This window comes from Gopherus flavomarginatus, chromosome 8, assembly GCF_025201925.1.
Source record: "Gopherus flavomarginatus isolate rGopFla2 chromosome 8, rGopFla2.mat.asm, whole genome shotgun sequence".
Lineage (NCBI taxonomy): Eukaryota > Metazoa > Chordata > Testudines > Testudinidae > Gopherus > Gopherus flavomarginatus.
The window spans coordinates 89,179,127-89,200,489 of NC_066624.1; the positions used below are offsets into that span (position 1 = coordinate 89,179,127).

The following is a 21,363-nucleotide window of genomic DNA, read 5'->3' on the forward strand; positions in this document are numbered from 1 at the left end:
ATTTTTTTCCCCACACTTTTATTAAAGTTTTGTAGTCACTCATTGTAACTATCATCATCCAAGCATCTGATAAGTTTGTAGCATGCAGCCTGCATCACGTTCTTAGATGCATCTGCTTTCTGAATCGGCTTCTATTCTGGAGTATTTTATTCTTTTAATCCATCATAGGTAAAAAAGATCCCTGCACACTCCCTGTAAAATCTGTCACAAGCCTTTTTAACAGAAAAGATGTCATTTTGCCCACTCATGGCACCTATGTGTTTATCTACATTCTGCTATGTGAGTCATTTACATGGTGAGTCTTCTCTAAGAAGAAACATAACATTCCATTACGTACTTGCTTGATATTGCCCCTAATCTTCCTCCAGTTTACTATTTTAATCCTAAGGGAACTATTTGGTATTGCCTGATGAGTACTCAGTTAACAAAATCATCTCTAACCTTCAACTATGAGTGGGGTGACTGTCATAACATTTTTCCCAGATCTGGACCTTAGCGTCCAAAATATGGGTGTTAGCATGAAAACCTCCAAGCTTAGTTACCAGGTTGGACCTGATAACGCTGCCACCAGCCAGGGATTTATACAGTGCCTAGCTCACTGTGGTCTCCCCAAAAGCTTCCCTGGGGGACCCCCAGACTCAGATTCCTTGAGTCTCACAACAAAGAGGAATAAACCATCTCCCTTCCCACTCCTCCCCTCCAGGTGTTCCCTCCCTGGGTTCCTGGAGAGATATACAGAAGCAAGCTCCGTGAATCTAAACAGAGGGACTCCACCCTCCTTGTTTCCAGTCCTGGAAAACACAAGTACGGAGAGAGCTAATCTCTCCTCCTCCTCCCTCCTCACCCAGAGGGTATGCAAAGTCAGGCTAGTAAATCTAACACACACAGATTTCCCCCTGACTTCTTCCTCCCACCAATTCCCTGGTGAGCTGCAGACTCAATTTCCTGAAGTCCCCACTAAAGAAAAACTCCAACAGGTCTTAAAAAGAAAGCTTTATATAAAAAGAAAGAAAAGGACATAAAAATGGTCTCTCTGTATTAAGGTGACAAATACAGGGTCATTTGCTTAAAAGACAAAAAATGAATAAACAGCCTTATCCAAAATGAATACAATTTAACACATTCCAGCAACTACACACATGTAAATACAAAAGAAAACGATATAAACCTTATTGTCTTACTATCTTTGTACTTACAACTTGGAAATAGAAGATTAGAAAGCTGGAGATAGAGAAATCACTCTCATAGCCGAGAGGGCACAGACACAAGACAAAGAACAAAGAACTCACACCCAAAAACTTCCCTCCACCCAGATTTGAAAAAGTCTTGTTTCCTGATTGGTCCTCTGGTCAGGTGTTTCAGGTTACTCCTTTCCAGGTGAAAGAGACATTAACCCTTAGCTATCTGTTTATGAAGTGACCAGGCAGCAAGTGTAAAAAATCAGAACAGAGGGTGGAGGATAATAGGTGTCTATATAAGAAAAAGCCCCAAATATCAGGACTGTCCCTATAAAATCAGGACAACTGGTCACCCTAACTATGAGACATTCAAGAATTTAGGAACTGCTCTTGTTCTATTTCACAGAACAGTAGAAACTACACTTAAGTTTACAAGAAACAAATATTTGAGCACACACATTCCCAGCAAGCCTTGACCTGTCATTGTCTGTTTTTGTGCTCTGACAAATGTGACAAACACATTATACATTTAAAACAAGTCCTTTCCTAAAAACTTTGCTACATTACTACGCATGCCATTACATCAGCCTGAGACATGGTGCAGAGCAATCAATCATGAATTTAATATTTTCTTCCATAACAGAAATTATGTGTTCTGAGTTTAAACAGACACAGTCACATTATCCACATGGGAGCAGAACTGTGCTAGCTACAACTGTGTTTATAAATGGGCTATCAAATCAGAGAGCTGGTCAGATTTGGCAGGTTTCATTGTCCCCTGGGGACAATTTTTTTTAATTGTTCAAGCAGAAATGGTTATAAACTAAATCCCGTCTCCACAAACAGGGGTCTAGCACATTTTGTAATCATGATGAGCCCTTACCCACATGAGTTGTGCAAGATTGGGCCTCTTATATGGGCAGTACCTCTATGCTTTTAGATTTGGAAAGTCATGTTCCTGATCCTGCCAAACCTTCCTCAAATAATTATTACTCACCTTATGTGATACCCTTGACTTAGATAGGGCCATTCATGTGAGGATGGGGTTAGCAGAATCAGGCCCCCTATCTGTGTGAAAGAATGTAACAAATGGGTATTTTCTTTCAGATTTTGGATGCATTTCTTCTTTTTAACGTGACCATGCATTATCTATAATTGGTCTTTTATAATGTTTTCAAGCCTAGCTATTAAATCCAAAACAAGACCCCTAGTCAGCAAGCTTTAAGCATGTTTACATTTTAGAACACAAGTATTCCCATTAACTTCAATGAATTATTCACAAACTTAAAGTTATGCATATGGTTAAGTATGTTGATGAATCGAGACCCAAATATGGAGCGGAGGTTGACTTCAGTGGAACTGCACTTACATCAGCTCTGAATTTGGCCCATAACTTCTGATCATTTAAAAGCAATCCAGAATCTCTGACACACATACACACACACACACACACACACTGTCCTTCCAGTATTTAGAACTAAGTTTCTTGTTTTGGATAGAGAGCTATGTGACACACTAGTGAAATACACTTTACTTTTAGCTGACCTCATACCTCAACTCTGGTCACATCTGAAAGTGACTGTTTGTGCTTACTGCTGAGCCCACTGCACAATATGTAACGATTGGCAAGAGAGGTCCAGGACCATTGGCTGAATTCTTCTTCTTGTTAAATTATTTTCACCAGCTCTGCAGAGACAAGGTGGATGAGGCAATCTTTTTTATTGGACCAACTTCTGTTGGTGAGAGACAGGGGTGGCTCTATGTGTGGCCCAAAAGCTTGTCCCTCTCACCAACAGAAGTTGGTCCAATAAAAGAGATTGCCTCCCCCCACCCACTCGTCTTACTAATATCCTGGAACTGACACTGCTACAGCTACATTTCACCAGCTTTATCATTCATTCTTGTCATTTCAGGATGACATTTAATTTATTTTCTAATATGGGTAAAAGAAACAAGACTTGTGCCATTTGATTTTAATTTGTTTTTAAAATGCATTGTTGGTTAACTGTAAATAATAATAATAAAAAAAACACATTTACTATCTCTGGTCTTGTGTTGATAAAGCTTGATGGTGTGTGTCCTGATTCGAGTGTGGGGCTGCACAGCCTTTGGTGTTCTCTCGCCAGGGGTGGCTCTAGGTATTTTGCCGCCCCAAGCACGGCAGGCAGGCTGCCTTCAGCGGCTTGCCTGTGGGAGGTCCCCTGTCCCACGGATTCGGCGGCATGCCTGCAGGAGTTCCACCAAAGCCGCGGGACCAGCGGACCCTCCACAGGCATGCCGCTGAAGGCAACCTGCCGGCTGCCCTCGCGGCGACCGGTAGAGCACCCCCCATGGCTTGCCGCCCCAGGAACGCGCTTGGCGTGCTGGTGCCTAGAGCCGCCCCTGTCTCTCGCTCTTTTGCTGGTGCCAGAGAAATGCTTGTGTTTCATTCTAATCATCCAATTCTGTCTGCCAGATTCTCTGATATGCTCTTTGCTTGTATTACTCTCCTCTTACATGGGAAAAACACAGTTCTTGGTATCCAAAAAGCCTCTTTTCTATATCCGAGCTAGGTTAAAGCTAGCTTCCCTTGAAGTGTCGCCAAACAGAAGAGTGACTCCATATAAAAAGGGCACTTTATTATTCTACAGATGGTCTCCCCATGTATATTTTGAAGCATGTCACTAACTCAGTAGATTTTGATGTCTCCAAGAAAACAGACCTTGAATATTTTTGACACTAAAGATATTTTAGTGTGGAAAATGAAATAATCTATTTTATTCAAAGGCTTTTACCTATACATATTCCCCCTTGGAGTCAATGAGAGCTTTTTGTGCTTTCAGGTTGCGGGACCAGGCTGCAAATGAGGGAAAGAGAAGAAGGGAGAGGAAGTAGGGAGGAAAGATTTTTAATTATAAACAAACAAAAGCCTTAGGAGAATTTCAGTGCAGTATCTCAGAAAGATAATGGAGGTACACAAACCGTTTACAATGTCCATGCAAATTTAAAGGTGTTACATTCTCTGATGGAGGGCTCACCTTGCTCCCTGAGTACCATAAAGACAGTACTGAGAATTACAAAGAAAACATTTTTACAATAAAGCTATAAAATTTGAAGCCTGTACAATCCTTACTTCTCATAAGATTATATATCCGTCCACACGAGATTTGGGACCTGACCTTGCTTCCATTAACTTCATTTAGGGAAGGGACAGGCACCTAATTTATTATGCATTTTACTTTTTCATCCAAGCAGTGAGAAAGTCAGAACAAGGTCTTTCCTACACTTTAGCTACACATTGAAGAAGTATGTTTAATACAATTCAGTATATGTTGGGGGTGAGACATTCCCTGGGGTGCAGTCTGGACTGTGGAACCACTGTGCCCTTTAACTCTCCTGCCCAGGTGTCTCCTACACTGTGATACTAGTGAACAGGAAATCCCTCCAGGCCCTGTTCACTTGGCCATCAGTGTGCAGAGGCACACCCAGCAAAGTTACATGAAGGCTCTCATAGCCACTCATGGACTGTATACAGAGAGACAGCAGCAAATTCCCCCAGTCCCAGCCTTGCAACCCTGAAATGTTCCTCTTACGCTGTTCTAGACCCCCCTTGATTGGACTCAGCTCATTAATTAGTTCATCATACTATCAAAGGGTACAAATATGTACCAGCCTTTATCCCTGATTAGATTCCCTAAACATTTATCTAAGCCAGTGTGGTTTTGATTGAACATTAAAATAAGGTTATTAACTACAGAAAGATTTTAAGAGATTAAGTGATATTGGCATAGAACATGGGTGGGCAAACTTTTTGGCCCAAGGGCCACATCTGGGTATGGAAATTGTATGGCAGGCCACAAATGCTCACAAAATTGGGGGCTGGGGTGCAGACTCTGGGGTGGGGCCAGAAATGGGGAGTTCAGGGTGCTGGAGGGAGCTCTGGACTGGGGCAGAGGGGTTCGGAGGGCAGGAGGGTGATCAGGGCTGGAGCAGGGGGTTGGGGTGAAGGAGGCAGTCAGGGGTGCAGGCTCCGGGTGGTGCTTACCTCAAGCAGCTCCTGGAAGCAGTGGCATGTTCTTCTCCGGCTTCTAGGCGGAGGAGCAGCCAGGCACTTCTGCGTGCTGCCTGGTCTGCAGGTGCCGTCCCTGCAACGCTCAGTGGCTGCAGTTCCTAGCCAATGGGAGCTGCAGGGGCAACGCTTGGGGAAGGGGCAGCGTGCGGAAGCCCCGGCAGCCCCTACATGTAGGAGCCGGAGAGGGGACATGCTGCTGTTTCCCAGAGCTGTGCAAAGTCACGGCATGCATGGAGCAGGGCAAGCCCCCAACCCTGCACCCTGGCTGGAGCGGGGCAAGCCCCGGACACTGCTTCCCAGTGGGAGCTCAAGAGCCGGATGTGGCCCACGGGCTGTAGTTTGCGCACTCCTGGCGTAGAAGATCAAAATTGATTACAGAAGGAAATTAAATGGCAAAAATGCAATCTAAATCCTAAACTTTATCAAGTTAATAATTCTAGATGCAAATAGCTTTTCTCACCCCCAGGGCTGGCGCTACCATTTAGGCGACCCAGGCAATGGCCTAGGACGCCAGAATTTTGGGGGGGGGTGCTATTTTGCCAGAGGGGCGGCACGCGGGTCCGGTGGACCTACCGCAGTGATGCCGGCCGATGGTCCGCTGCTGGAAAGGCTCCAGTGGAGCTGCCGCAGTCATTTCGGCGGACGGTGCGCTGGTCTAAAGGCTCCAGTGGACCTGCCGCAGGCATCACTGTGGCAGCTCCACCGGAGCCTTTCCAGCAGCGGACCGTCCGCCGGCATCACTGCGGTAGGTCCACCGGACCCATGGGGGGCGGCGAAATGGCCGTCTGCCCAGGGTGTCAGAAACCCTGGTGCCGCTCCTGCTCACCTCTCTGTATATTGGAGGCAATTCACAGTTCTCAGTACACAGACTGGATTCCCTTCCCAGCCAGGGACTAATCTCCCCAGCGCAAAGTCTTTCAAGCAATCTAGGGGGCAAGTGGTGATGTCACTGTCCCTCATTTATACTTTTGTCCTAGTGCTGGAAAAATCCATGCTGTGTCATGAGGTTAGGCAGTGCTTATAGTGTACGTGAGCTGCCGACCATCCTTCATTATTACTTTTGAGACCTTCAATATGTGCCCAAGAACAGTCTCAGCAAGCCAGTGCTTTCCTCCCTTTAGATGACTTCTAAAAGATTTCTTATAGTCTTACATCTTTCCTGAACTCAGAGAAATTCCAGGTCAAACAAATACAGAAAAACAATCATGAGTATAACATCAAGCATTATATTTTACATTCTTCCAGTTATCTGAAGAAACACACTTCTTCAAGACCTTTCCCCCTACTTATTAGGCCATATACATCAAAATAGCATTTTCCCCAGATAATTAACTATGGATTTTATAGCTTAAAGATAAAATAAGAGCTAATGACTTCTTATAAGTCATTTAAGTATAGATATAATCAGTTGGTAATGGATAGACTAACAACTTGAATATCCCAGGACAACCAGCTAGGAGGATGTATCTGTTTTTCAAAAAGAAATATAATATAGGAATTGTATTTTATAATTAAGTGCCTGATAATGCAGATCCAATGTAGGAAAACTTTGCTGCTGACATTAATGGGAGTTTTACTCATATCAGGATGGAGCCTTTAATGTGGATCTCAAACAGTGCATGGGAAAAAATAAGACATTTCTACAGCATTAAATTAAGTGTGATTATTTTTAAATAACATGAAATGAAAACATTAAAAGAACCTTTTAAAAATTCAAGTGATGTTTTCCTGCTGCTTACAGATAAGAAAACTCATGAAAAAAAATATGTATTTTCCTTTCTTCCCCTTGTTGGAGGAATATTTATACATTCTTTTTATTGTCCTTGGATTCTTTAACAGGTTGGTGTGCCATTTATCTACTGTTAGATTTGAATTAATAAGACAAGAAAGGTCACCTAACTAATGATAACTGCATGGTGTTTAGTCACAGAATGTATTTTACCCTGAAGGCAAATTCACTCTTGGCTGTATAAGCGCAAATGCCACAAGCCTATCATTTAGAAGACATCAGAGCTGTGAAATCTCCCGCCACAACCATTTTAATCTGGATTTGCATACAGTTCTAATTACCAGTACCTATGTCCACTCTAAACTTTGTGGGCTTTCAGCAAGAGATCTACAAGTCCAATTGGGTAATAAGCTCCTAGAAATATTTGGGGCTAAATATATAAAATTGCTTTACACAGCATTGAAAAACCTATCGGTGACCTCAAACAGAGCTGCACGCAAGAACACTCTGCCATTCTGCATGCTTACTAGCTTACAAAGATCAGCTACTGCAGAGGCCTCTAGAGCTTTCATTTAAGCCAAATGTTTCAGGACAGCTTACAACAAGTACTTAGAAACACATTCTCTGCCAGTCTGAGGTTTTCCCTTAGCAGTCTGACTTGCTGCAGTTCCCGGACTGTTTAAAGGTCAGCTGACGCATATGTTAGCTAGCAACATCTTTACCGCAAAGTCACAAAGTAGATGAAGGTTTTTTTGAATTTCTTTCAGGAATTAAATTTGCAGCAACAGATCAAATATTACATTATAACATATGACAGACACAGTCAGAGTAGGAGCTTTTTAAAAATCAACTTTTATTGCAAGAATTGCTCAGCACTTTTGCTTTGCAGACTGCTCCCAAGTTTACCTTGGGCCCAGATCTGCATTTTTCACTCAGATCTGTCCCTTAACTTCTTGTCTTAATCAGGACAGGATTTGTCTTCCACATGAATCTGGAGTTCCCTGTGTGGGAAAACAGCACAATAGACAGACTTACTCAGAGCAGTAGGGTTCCATGTCATCACCACGACTTGTCTGTGGAGCTCAACAGCTGCATCCGACGAAGTGGGTATTCACCCACGAAAGCTCATGCTCCAATAAGTCTGTTAGTCTATAAGGTGCCACAGAACTCTTTGCTACTTTTGCAAAATATTTTGGACTTCACTACATTTTCACCACCCCTCTCATCAGTGTAAATGAATGGAACTTCATATAAAGTACTGCAGGAGGTGCTCCTACTGTGAAGTCTTAATATCCCACCAGGGGTTACTCTCTCCCTCTGACTACAGGGTGAAGAAAGGAATGATCATTATTGGTGGTTTTTAAGGCTGAACTCAAAGTAGGTGGAGAGACAAGTACAACAAACAGCATGACCTTTGTTTGCAATTTTATAATAAATGCTAATTTGAAGATCAATGTACAATTTTTTTGATAGACAGCCCATGGTGAGGCAAAATTTGGGAACCCTGATATAATGCAATATAATATTATACAGTTCCAACAAAAGTTATACTTCAAATTGATATACTACAAGAGGAAAAAATATCAGATATGTCATTACCTAGCATTTGGAATACTCTGATCCACCATGGTTAATAGCTGTTCAGGAAAAACTGCTGCCTGAACAAAATCTTTCCAGCAATGACATCAACTGGGCCAAATCCATCTTTGGGGTAACTGTTGAAGCTTAATGGAGTAACACCAGAAATGAATTTGCCCCAATACATTTCCACCATTCTATAAAAACTCTCATGTCCAGGATTCAGTTTTAAAGTAACTTTTCAAACTGAAGAAAAATCTCTGAGAATATGGGTCCCATACTCTTCTACTGAAGTTAATGGCAAATCCCCAGAAGGATCAGGGCTCATTCCTGTTTGCCACAATATTATTCTAAGGGACACAATTTTATAATACATTTTATATTAAAACTATTCCAAAAACATATAGAAGATAAATTTCAAAAAGTTATATTTCAGAGGGCTACTTGTGAAGAAAGGTTTGGTTCTAAATATAGAAACTCCACATTAACAACTTCCTGCTGGTGGGTGGAACAGAACAAACAGGACTGAAAAGAAATATTTGACTTCTCTACAGAGTCTTTTGGTTTTATCATGAGGGTCTTCTTGGCACTGAGGACTTCTCTGATTAAGTCTCTGTGAGTTGCATGTTGTTTAGCTGTGTAGCACTGAGCAAACATCACCACATGACAGGGTTTGTTTCTACTTACAGGCATCCTTATATATGGTGCCCATTGCAGCCATATGCCCTCTATACATAACTTTCTGCTGTGATTCTATCACATTGTCTGGCATTAACACAAATTTATTTTTTAATTATCTGTAATTTTGACTCACACAGAGGCCATCATTAATAGTTTAAATACTGCAGTTTGGTAAAGTTCTCTTTCCTGGAATGCTCAGAGTATCACCTTAAATGGGGACTGCAAACACTGTACTATTTTTTATTATTGTCAGATTTTAACAGTAATCCATCTGAAGCAAGTAATCTGGCTTTTTAGCACAGTATTAGGGAGAATGTCTGTTGTAGCACCTCTGAAAAGTCTATTAACTTGAAATAAAAGGTATTGTTATGCTTTATTACTAGTTGCCAACACAATTTTATCATTGCAAGTGGTCACATATTTTCCTATTCTGCCTCTCACTTTTTCAGCCATTTGATATGGGCTACTATTCTGGAATACAACTGGGTCAAGCATCCAAAAAAAGCAGCAGAGAAGAAATGGCAGAAGGAAAAATGAACCACTACAAATCAGAAACAATGTACTTGGGAGGGGAAAGGTGGCGTTCTTCTTGCTACTCTCTTTATCATCTCTAGTTCTCTGTTCTAATTTGTACATTCACTTTAATTGAGCTCCATCCAGCCTTATGAATTTGATGAGGTTTTTTTTTTCAGAACAGTGAATATGCCTTAGTAGATGCATTTTCCTAAAACCTCATAGCTCCATTAAAACTAAATACTTCATATTCAGCACAAAACAGCAGAACAATCACGTTTAGTGTTTCACAAAACAATGGAGAAATGCAACCAAATGCATTGCTAGGGCTTTGGTTTAAAAAACACAAACACTAATAAAACCTAACTCTCTCCCCTCCTCGACTGGAACAGCAGGGGTCAGATTACATTATGTTCTAGAGGAAAACAAATTTCCATTAAAATCTTGTCCCCTGTAATATAAAGACAATTACTCGTTTCATATGCATCCCTTGTGTAGAGCAGTTGTAGTCACAGAGCAATAATGAATACTAGTTTCCTTTTTGTCATGGATGCTAATATACTTGTCAGCATGAAAGACCTGTGATGACTTAAATGAATTATTAAAATAGGACACTTATTTGTACTGCATTTTATCTGAAGAAAATGGAACATGTAATGTGGCTACAGTTTTGACGTCACTGTTAAAGTGGAAATCCCATCTGATAAAATATAAATGTTGCAGGCTGGCATGGTGAATTTCCGCAGCATGTGTGAAGCGGAGTAAACATCTATAAATTATAATGGTCTAGGACTGCTGAATGAATGCAAAAGGCCATCTTTATACAGTTTGGGTGTTTCTAAAACCATTTATATTTAAATGACTATTAAACCAAAAACTATATACCAGTAGCCAACACACTCTTTGGGGATGCATTGGGCTCCTTGATATGCCAGTGCAAAATTAATTAACATATAATTCACGAGTGGAGCAGCATACAAGTTGGCTCTTAGAGAGCTTGCAAGTGAACATGGCCATGTGGCTGCTTTAACAATTAGCTATTTTAATGCAAGTAGTAAATATTATGGACAAATTGTACATTAATAGCTGGTGCATAAATCACGGATGGCCTGCGTGACATGACAGCTATGAACATTAAAAAAACCACTCTCCCACACATCCATCTTTCCCCACCTCACATGAAAAATATTTTTGTTTCAGATAGACAAAGTATCTTACTGGCAGTTACAATGGCAAGCTAACTATTAATCATAGGTTGTGTACATGTGCGCACACACACAATGTGACTATAGTCCTAATCCAATGCAACAACTTAGGTACATGCATAACTTTAAGCAGGCAAGTAGTGTCACTGGCGCTACTCATGGGCTTAAGTTATTCACATGCTTAAATGTTGTGTTGATTCAGGTCCTATTGATTCAATCAGGATATATGTTTGGTAATTTCCGTAAGAAATCAAGACAAAAAATTTTCTGCATATACTTTTAATTGACTTTAAAAAATATATTATATATATATAGCTCAAATTCAGCAGATGCTTTCAATGTACACTAAACATTAGCTACCCTCACAACATGTCTGTGAGGTAAGTGTTTACATAAGACAACAGTGTGTGTGATTAAGTGACTGACCTTGGAGCTCTCAGTGAGAATCAGGAGCAAAACTAGAAAACCATCCAGCATCTTCAGTTTCCTTGGTCTAACCACTAGACCAAGCTTTCTTCCAGTGTCATGTTTGCCATTTAAGTTACAATTATTAATGAAAGCAGAATATGTGTTAAACATATACAGCAACGTTGTCCATGCTATGCTAAAGAACCAGTCACAGTATTTAAATTTTGGCAGGAATACACGTGAGGACACAGAGTTCTTGGTATAATTAGCTTGGCAAAGTCCCAAAGCTGCTTTGGTAGTCATATCTGAATGCCCGTCATCATGCACAACCATTCAGCTCTGGCAAAGCACACGTCCAATCCTTGTTTTTCTTTTCTGAAAAGAAAACTTTTAAAGCTTTCCAATAGCCACAGATGGTGTGTGTTCTGTTTGAGGAGACACGCACTTCCTATTTTATTAGCATAGAGCATTTACAAACAGTACATTTGTAGAAACCAATTCCTTGTATTAATTTCCAATAATAACTATAATAGGAGTGTGTGCGTGCAAATGTGTATGTGCGCAATGTGACAGGAGGGAAGAGAAAGAAGCAAATATTATCGAGGACAGTGCTGGAAAGTTATAAGTGTCAAGATTAGATAAACTGAGGCTAGGATTGTTTGTGAAGCTTCATTAAGTACTGTGTATTCCAGACTGAGTCAAAACTGAGTAAAAACATAAGGGTTTGGTTGTTTAAGTCTCCCAAAGGTACAGACACTGAAGGCACATTTCCTACTCTAAAGAGCTTACACTTGAAGGGCCAAATTTTCCAAAAGTAACTAGTGATCTTGGAGCCTCAATTTTTGTGTGCCCAATTTGAGATATGTGAGCAATCACCCTAAGAAAATTAGGCCCCTTTAAGGTGTCTCATGTTGGTCAACCAGAAAATAAGGCAACAAGATCAAAGTGACTTCTGAGAATTTGGGGCTAAAAACATAGCTGGAGGGTAAAGGAAAAGGGTACTAGGTCTGGGTATGAGATTACAGAGATGTGTCACAATACCACATAAGCACTACATCCCAGCCCATCTGTGATACGAAGATTTTAATGACTGAGCCCCTTCCCACAGGCAATACCCAATTAAGACTGATTTCAATGAGACCATCATGCTAGCAGGGGCTGCTGGAGGGAGCCCACTGTACATGCCTTTGTCATAACATTTCTTCCCAGATCTGGACCTTAGCATCCAAAATATGGGTGTTAGCATGAAAACCTCCAAGCTTAGTTACCAGCTTGGACCTGGTAATTGCTGCCACCAGCTAGGAATTATACAGTGCCTAGCTCACTGTGGTCTCCCCAAAACCTTCCCTGGGGGGACCCCCAGACTCAGATGCCTTGAGTCTTACAACAAAGGGAAATAAGCCCCTCCCCTTGTTTCCTTGTTACTTCCTCCCAGGCTCCTCACCCTGGAGGACCCTAGGAGATTCCCTGCTTCCAGTCCTGGAAACACAAGTACCGAGAGATCTAATCTCTCTTCCCCCTCACCCAGAGGATATGCAAAGTCAGGCTTAGTAAATCTAACACAAAGAGATTTTCCCCCTGACTTCTTCCTCCCACCAATTCCCTGGTGAGCTGCAGACTCAATTCCCTGGAGTCCCCACTAAAGAAAAACTCCAACAGGTCTTAAAAAGAAAGCTTTATATAAAAAGAAAGAAAAAGAACATTAAAAATAGTCTCTGTATAAGGTGACAATATACAGGGTCAATTGCTTAAAGGAAAAAAATGAATAAACAGCCTTATCCAAAAAGAATACAATTTAAAACATTCCAGCAACTACACACATGTAAATACAAAAAAACCCCAATATAAACCTATTGTCTTACTATCCTGGTACTTACAACTTGGAAACAGAAGATTAGAAAGCCTGGAGATAGTAAATCACTCTCAGAGCTAAGAGGGTCAGCGAACCAAGACAAAGTACTCACACTCAAACTTCCCTCCACCCAGATTTGAAAAAGTCTTGTTTCCTGATTGGTCCTCTGGTCAGGTGTTTCAGATTACTGGTGTTACCCTTTTACAGGTAAAAGAACATTAACCCTTAGCTATCTGTTTATGACAGCCTTGGTTAGCGATCAGATCCTCAAGGCTGGCCCTGCTTTGCTTTGCTTTCTTTTAAAAGGGAAGTTTGTTTTAGGAGGAAGCTGCATTACTTCTGTTTGTTCTCTCCTTTTCTGAGTTAGTTCCCTTATTTTATGGTGAGTGAATACTTATTTTCTCCTGCTGTTTCTCCCCTCCTTTTATCCTACTGCTTTCTACACCTTGTAGAGGTACCAGAGTTGCAGTTTGGCGGATGGATTCTTGTCTAATGATGGAACAATTCTGTCTTACCTGTAAAAGGGTTTTATAGGATTTGCGAATACATTGAAGTAATGTGGTAGTTCTTGTTTGGAAGTTTCTCGGGTCTGGGAGTGTCTGTAAGCTCTTGATGGGAAGGGGCTGGGCTGAGCACCAAAAGAAGAATATGGCATAAGGCAGCCTCCTCATTTGCATGGGGACAGGACCAGACCAAGAGTAGCCATGCATTGGCAGAGGAATTCCCATGTCCGAGTGATTCCCCGTGTCCAAGTAATACAAAATTGCCCCAATTTAGTATTCTGTATACTGAAGACTATCCAGTTACATCTAGAGCTGAAAACAAAATTGTGCTGAAATGCTCGCTCTTGGATCAGAGCCTGAAGGCAGTGTGTGTAGCCTAGTGGTGAGCACACTGGCCTGGGATGTGGGAGAGTCACACTCATGTCTGTGCTCTGCCTGATACACAGCAGAATTTTTCCTCCCAGAGCACTCTGAATCAGGCAGAACAGAGTTTTGAACCTGGTTCTCCCACATCCCAGGTGAGGTTCTTCCCCCTTCTTCTCCCCCTTTCCTCACAAAAACACAAGTAACCCCCAAGGAGATTACCTAGATTCCTGGGGCTCTGTCTGCTGGCAGTTCAGGGAGAGCCTAGGCAAACTCAGAGTTGGCCTAACAACCAATAGGGAGTGAGATGCCCCTCCCAGGGAGTTCAGGAAAGGGGAGAAGCCATTTTTGAGTCAGTCTGGAGCCAGCCAGGGCAAGGGCAGGACTGGCTGTATGGGGAGTTGGTGAGTCCCAGGCCTGCATGCAGGGTTCCCCCTGAAAACTGGCCTCTAGAGAACTGAAAGCAAGATCCCTCAGCTGGGCTTTTGCTTCTCCACTGATGGTTCCCAGTTTGTAGAGTTTTGATGGGAAATTTCCCCAGCCAGGCTGGGTTAGGCCTCCAGCTCCCTAGGGGAGACCAGTCCCCACATGGTCAGCTCCGCTCTGCCTGCTAGTCCAGGGCTGCTGCCTGCTGTGAGTGTGTCTGGACGCTGGGCTAGGAGACTACAGTTTGGATTTTAGTACAGTTGTGTAACCTGCACCTTGAGCCCTGCACCCATTTGTGGTGAGGGGAAATCCCAGGACTGAAGCAGCCTGATTCCTTCTTGAAGAGGCTCCCTGCCAGCCCCTCTGCAGTGACTGAGGAGTCCAGAGTCATTTCTGAACCTGGGGATCATTCATGGAGTTTGAGAGTGCACCATCTTTTAGTTAGTCAAGGGATTTATTTTGGGAATCCCCTACTCCCTGAACTGTGTCCTCAAGCCAGAGAGTTAGGGTTTGGGGATTTTATAACCTGCTGCATATTAAACCAGTGGAGGGATTTACCACCACCTCACTTGTGAGTCCATTGGGCTGTACTGAACCGAGTCAGACACACTTGCTAAATCACTGCAGAGAAGAATTTTGTGGTCATAGGTCATCAAGGGCCCGAAAAAGTATGCATACCAACGGGACACTAATTTTACATTTTCTACATCAAGTCACGTGACTGGGGAAAGTCACAGGTATTAGCAACGTGGGCACCAGTGACCCTAAAAAGAGTTGTACCTTGTTATGTTATATTTGTTTCCTGTTTAATATAATTATTGTGTTGAATATATTGTATGTGTTTCTGTTATTTCTTCAAAGTCTCCAACTATCTGGCAGGTAAGTGGGGATTACCCTGGGTTAGAGTTTTCCTCCCAGGCTGCCCTGGTGACCCTGTCAGGAAGGAGCGAGGGGGTGGAGGCACCACCAAATAAATTCATAGGAAAAAATAAAGAAGATATACCCTGCTGAATGGGTGGTGGGATCCAGGCCTGTCCATCAAAACTTGTAAGCAGATTGGCATTAAAGAAGGTAACCAGGTCGAGAGGGGGAGCTAAACACGTTTCAGCTAAACATAGTTACACTGAAAATATTCTGGCCATCTCTAGCTGCACCAGTTTATTTTTAAAGGCAGTTTAAGTTTTCTGGTTGTACAAGCACAAACACACAAGACCCGTAACTAGCCGGACTCCAGTGCTATTTGTCAGAAAGAAAATAGAGGTCAGCTGACCAAAATTGATAGCTTCTTTGACCGTGTGGCAGATGTCTATCGGGGAAAACCTCTTGGACAACATGATGCATTTTATCAGACAGTTGGATATGAAATTTTTGTGGGCCGTTCCTCACCCGATAAGAATTTTTATGGCGCCATTGATTTCTTATCACCAGCTGGGTCATCTTGTTTTTTATGAATTCCATACAGCTCTATAAAATACAGTGGTGCATGCATTTACACATGTATATAGTAATTAGGTTACTGTATTTCCTTTGGAAATCCTGGTGGCTTTTCAACAGAAAAAGTGTGGTTATTCGCTATTTCACAAACAATAATTAATCCCACTAAATACATGATTAGATTAATTTCTATAACTACGTTTTATATATTTTTATGCCAAAAATGGTCAAAAATACTCTGAGATATCATCACAAAGTAATCACATACTTAATCTTGCTTAAGTATGCACAGACTAATAAAATTGTTATAGGAACATGTTACTACATGGTATTTTTCACACTGGGATGAAGGAGAAAAAAATTAATGCTCATTTCTGAATCTTGAATTAAACAGAAGAGTCTCAAATACCCCACAACACAAACTAAAAGAAGCCATATTTAGGGTCAGTTATTACAGAGCAGTTATGATATAGCCTTGTCATGCCATATAACATGCTAATATTATTCAGTATGAAGATATTATTGTAATAGTAAGTAGTTTTTAGCAAAGCTCTTGTCTACTTGGAATACTATTTTAAAACGAGGAAAGTGTTTGGTCTGAATCAGAACCAGACTTTCCCTACCGTGGAGTTTTAATATCATGGGCTGGCTACTCTCAGAACAGAGAGGGGCTGATCCAGATTCTCCTTACTGGGTGAGATCAATCTACTGAACAAAAGATTATTCACATTGGCTCCCTACCTGAGAGCTATGACCCCCGAGTGTGGCAGAATAAACCCAGTTCCCTTTCCTACCATTAGGAAACTTGGAAAGGGCCTCACCGTGGAAATGATTTCTCTCTCTTTCAAACTCTCTCAGAAGGAAGTGGAGCATGACAAGCTGTGGAACCAAGTGGGAGGAAAGCCCAGAAGCAAAAACTGGAAAGTTGCTGGAGGGGCCACATGGTGATTTTTGAGCAGGCTTCAGGAAGCTGAGGAGTGGCCTGCAAAGCAGGAAGCCTACCACCTAGCGAGCAAAAATGGAGGAGCTACATGGGGGGCGAGCTGTGAGTGGTTGACACTGTAGCAAGATTCAGGTCTGTGCAGAACTTGTGGAAAGTAGCAGAGGCTGAACAGGGATCCTGCAGCCACAGGGCTGAGAAGAGGGGGTGGAGGGGCTCTAAAAAGAAATCTTAGGGACACAAAGCCAGCCCAGGCTCCCTATAAGATAAAATAAAAGTTAGTGTGCTCTGATGGGGCAGGACCCAAGAGAAGGGGTTACCAATTACCATCCTTTTAAAGGCAATTATATACACCTCAGGATGACTGGGGGGAGGAGTGTAAGCCTAATTACCACCACAATTGCAGCAATCTGCTAGCAGTTCTGCAGGAAGCTCTGCCTCAGCAGAGGACAGGCAGAGGAAGGGGCTCCCCCAACAAGACACACCACACAAATACTGCCCAGAAAACCTGCAGGTTATATAACTACCTAACTGAAATGGATAAGAGAGTGCACCCCAAGACCTGAGGGCTGCTTAAGTAGCTGAACCTAGGGTGTTTACAGCCTTTTCCCTTTCCTGCCAGCCCTAGTAAAATATCCTGTCACTTGACCCGTATGTCTGAGTGGTTCCTGGGACCCATAAGGATTAGAGACCACGGGGTCTAGCAGCTGAAGTGCCTTCAGCGCTTGCCACCAACTCATGGTACCACTGATGCGTGACTGAGTGGCACAAGAGGTTTGTTGTAGCACTGAGCAGCCCTAGTAATGATATTGTTAAACCTGGTTGGATCCTGTTTCTCTCAGAATGGCTCCGGTCAAGCTCTGCTTCTTTCCTCTATTAGGCAACCCAAATCCAATCAAATTTACTCCTATTAAAGTAAGAGAAACCAGACAGCCTTCTTGACAGCAGAAAGCTCCTTACCAAACAAGAACCAGACACAGTCTCTACAGGCATAGTACACTCCCAAGTGCTTTGCAATAGCGAGGCCTCATCTTCTTGCAGCCCTTTTTAACTTATGGTGACCCGTTTTGCTAACAAGCTCTACCCAAACATGGACTCCAGGGAAGAGAAAACAAAGTAACCCATTTACAAGTGTTTTGGTTGAAATGATGACAAAGAAATTTCAATACCTCACATGTGCAGATTGACAAACATACTGTTTGGCTCCTCCTTCTTGCTCTCAGGCAGGTATAATGTCTCCCATAGCCCCCAGACTTGGGGAGTGCAGGAACTGCAGCACACTCAGAGAAGATGCAGAGTCTGTTCCCCTCAGCCTTGCCAGCTCCGCTAGTTGGCAAGTGTGGTGTTTGGATGTTGCTTGTGATTATTAGAAGTGGGAGCACTGGCTGTTGGGAGCCTGAAAGGACAGGAAACAGGAAGGATGGGGGAGGAGTTGAGGAGGCAGAGTGAGAGTTACAAAGGGTGCAGCAGCAGCTTGGTTAAAAAGTTTCCACTTTAAAAATAAAGTCCTGTTGAAGTTTGTTAGTACCTTGCCTGGTTGATACAACAGAAAGAGAGTCGAGGGTTAGGGAAGTTGACCCCAATTTTGCCTGAGCCCTTTATGTCTGCTTTACAGAGACTAGTGCCTGCCACAACTCCAGCACACAAGCAGCTCCACTGAAGTCAATGTAACTACTTGTTCAAGAGTTTAGAAGATTAGGCCCTACACGTACCTGCCATATTTATATTCTTTCAGCAGGTCTGTTCCTTTAACAGCACCATTAGTACTGTATTACAGAGGGAATTCCTTTTTGTTTATTAGATTTTAGCTTTGGTGTGAAGATTAGTTGCTGACTGCACATTAACTTTTGGTGCACCCACTTAAAAACATTTTCTTGGCTTTCTCCAGAAATACATATTTTGGTTTGTGCAGGGGATGTTATTTGAGAGGAATTCCTCATTCCTCACCACACCAGCCCCTAAAGCCTTACATCATGAGAACAAGGGCCTTCTACCTGAGCAGTAAGCTAAGACCCAAGCTTGGGACCCATATTCAACTTGCACAGCCATGAACTGAGTAACCAATCAGTCAGTGACCTGACCAGGAAAATATATTCCCATTTTAAATCTGTGCCATCAAAATGTAGTTGCACATGTGGGTACCACTAACGGAAGAGGACAACAGAATTCCAGTTCTTTCCCCTGCCAAGTTACAATGCTATCCTGTAATTAATCTTGAAGCTAGTGTCTCTGGTGGAAGTTTCTGCCCAGGAGTGATTTGTGTCCTATTGTGCCTTTAAAAGCATGACATGACACAGTGTAGTTATTGAAAAGGGATCCTGAACACATCTATATACCATATGTGCCTGCATTCATCTTGGGAAAAGCACTTGGGAAAAAAAAAATTGGCTTTAAGCTTAAAAAGGTAATGGAGGATGATGGCTTTTTTATTCCCCTATGTCAACTATCATGCCGTCCACAATTTCTGCCAGCATTAGACACGTTTATTCTGTTCCTTTCTCTCATGTTTTCTAAGCACTTGATCATTTGTTCTTATTATGCATTTCCCCCTCTCTCAACAAAACAATGCACAGAAGGTTTAAAATGCTACTGTGGCAGGGGAAACCGTTTCAGTCACAATCTTACTTCTAGCTCATTCTGTCACCATTAAAAAACCCAAACGTCTTGGTTAACAAGATCTACCCAATCTGTGGCTCGCAGAGCCCCTTGATGTTTGACTTCTGTCAGCAGTTGGAGTCTGTTTGCTACAAGTCCCTGGAGCTGCATGTGAGCTTCTACATGGCATGTTTATTGATGAGAAGATTAAAAATATGCTGCCAAATCCCCTCCACCACGGATCTGGCAGAATATTTTTAACCTTTTCTTACCCTTCAGGCTTCCCTTTGAATATCAGTCCTGTGAAAAAACAACCCTGCAGCTATCTTGAAGTCACCCCTTCTTCCCCTCCCCCACCTTGCAGAGCAAATGCTTCTCCTGCTAGGTACCCATACACACTCATTGGGAAGCCTCCTGCAGGATCATGTTGCTGTGGTAGAGGCTGGCAGCCATGGAGTCCCTGGGCCCAGGTTTGTAGCAGCTAAGTGACCTGGATCGTTTCCATGATTGCTGCCATCTTTTGCTCCAGAATTAATTTTTAATTTAAAAAAAAAAAAGATTTCTAGCACTTCTGGCTGCAAAAGAAAAAAGAACTTTGAAGTATGAATACACTGTCAGCAGTGCAGTGAGGTCAGCTAGAGTACGCAGAGAGCCTGACACAATGGGTCAAATGCTCAGCTGGTGTAAATCAGCTTAGTTCCATTGATTTCAGCTGAGGATCTGGCCAAAAAGCTCTAAGAAAGTTATGGTGTGTTTTCATTCACCTTCAGCGATGCTAGCAGCGAAGGACAAGCATGACAGTGAAATGGCACAATTATTAACTATATTGCTGCTGATCCAGCACATTAAACAAAAAGAAGAGGAGAAACCATGTTATGAAGATCTGCACACCTTGCTGCAAGTGGCATCTTATTTTGGCGTCTTTAGCAGGCAGAGCTTGGTTTGTGGTTGGAATTTGGGAGAGTACCACCACCGATTATTTCCTAATCTAACCCATGCCTTCATGCGCTCTGCATCCATGGCCAGCAATAACACATAAGGTTGCTCTACATTACGCAGTTGTACAGAAGCTGTGGTCAGAATGGTAATTCTGTGACCCTAACAGCATCCCAGTGCAAGAGGGCAAGATGTTCGCTGTTATCTGGTAGTAAGTTTCAGCTGGTCTGATGCATTCAGTGTGCCCCAACTCACTAATGTTGTACCCTGTTATCTAGACGGTGTCACATAAGCTATCAATAGAGAGGGATTGACAACATATTGATCATTAATATTGTGTGGTGTGCGGTATGTACAGAGAACAAATTCAAGATTAGACATGTTGGAAATTATGTTATCAAAGTGTGTCTGCTGGGCACAGCTAAAGTTACTCCACCCTAGACAAAGGAATGTGGTTCTGCCACCTGGAAGGTATTTGCAAGGTACATTAAGCGACAACGGGAAGACAATTTACATAGAAGGTTAACAAAACCATCATGCCTACAAAGGAAGGAGACAACCCTCAGCATAACAGCAGGGGGAGGAGATTGCAGGAAACAGATCAATTTACATTTTAGCAAACATCAATGGGAGGCTGAAACCAGCATGGAACTTTCTGTGCCAGAAGACTCCATGTTGCCTTCTCACAGCATAAACTTTACTTTGGGGGAAGGGAGGAACCTTCAGAAAAATCCACTTCAGAGAATATAAAAGAGAGAGGCAAAGAACCGTTAGTTATCTTTCACCTAAGGAATCAAGCACTTTGGACTTGGTGGGAGACTTGGTGGGAGATTCTGATGCAAGGCGTGGTCAGGCATCTTGCTGAGAGGTAGATTGGAAAGGACACTGCCTTCAACAAGGTTGTAGCTTCTTATGGGTATGTCTACACTACGGGATTATTCTGATTTTACATAAACCGGTTTTATAAAACA

The 21,363-nt window shown here is 42.4% G+C and overlaps 1 protein-coding gene across 1 annotated transcript in view; it reads left to right on the plus strand.

The window, feature by feature from the left end:
• P2RY1 (purinergic receptor P2Y1) overlaps positions 1–21,363 on the plus strand; it is a 1,183,293-nt gene that overhangs the window by 989,425 nt on the left and 172,505 nt on the right. The gene's annotated exons all lie outside the window — the stretch shown is intronic.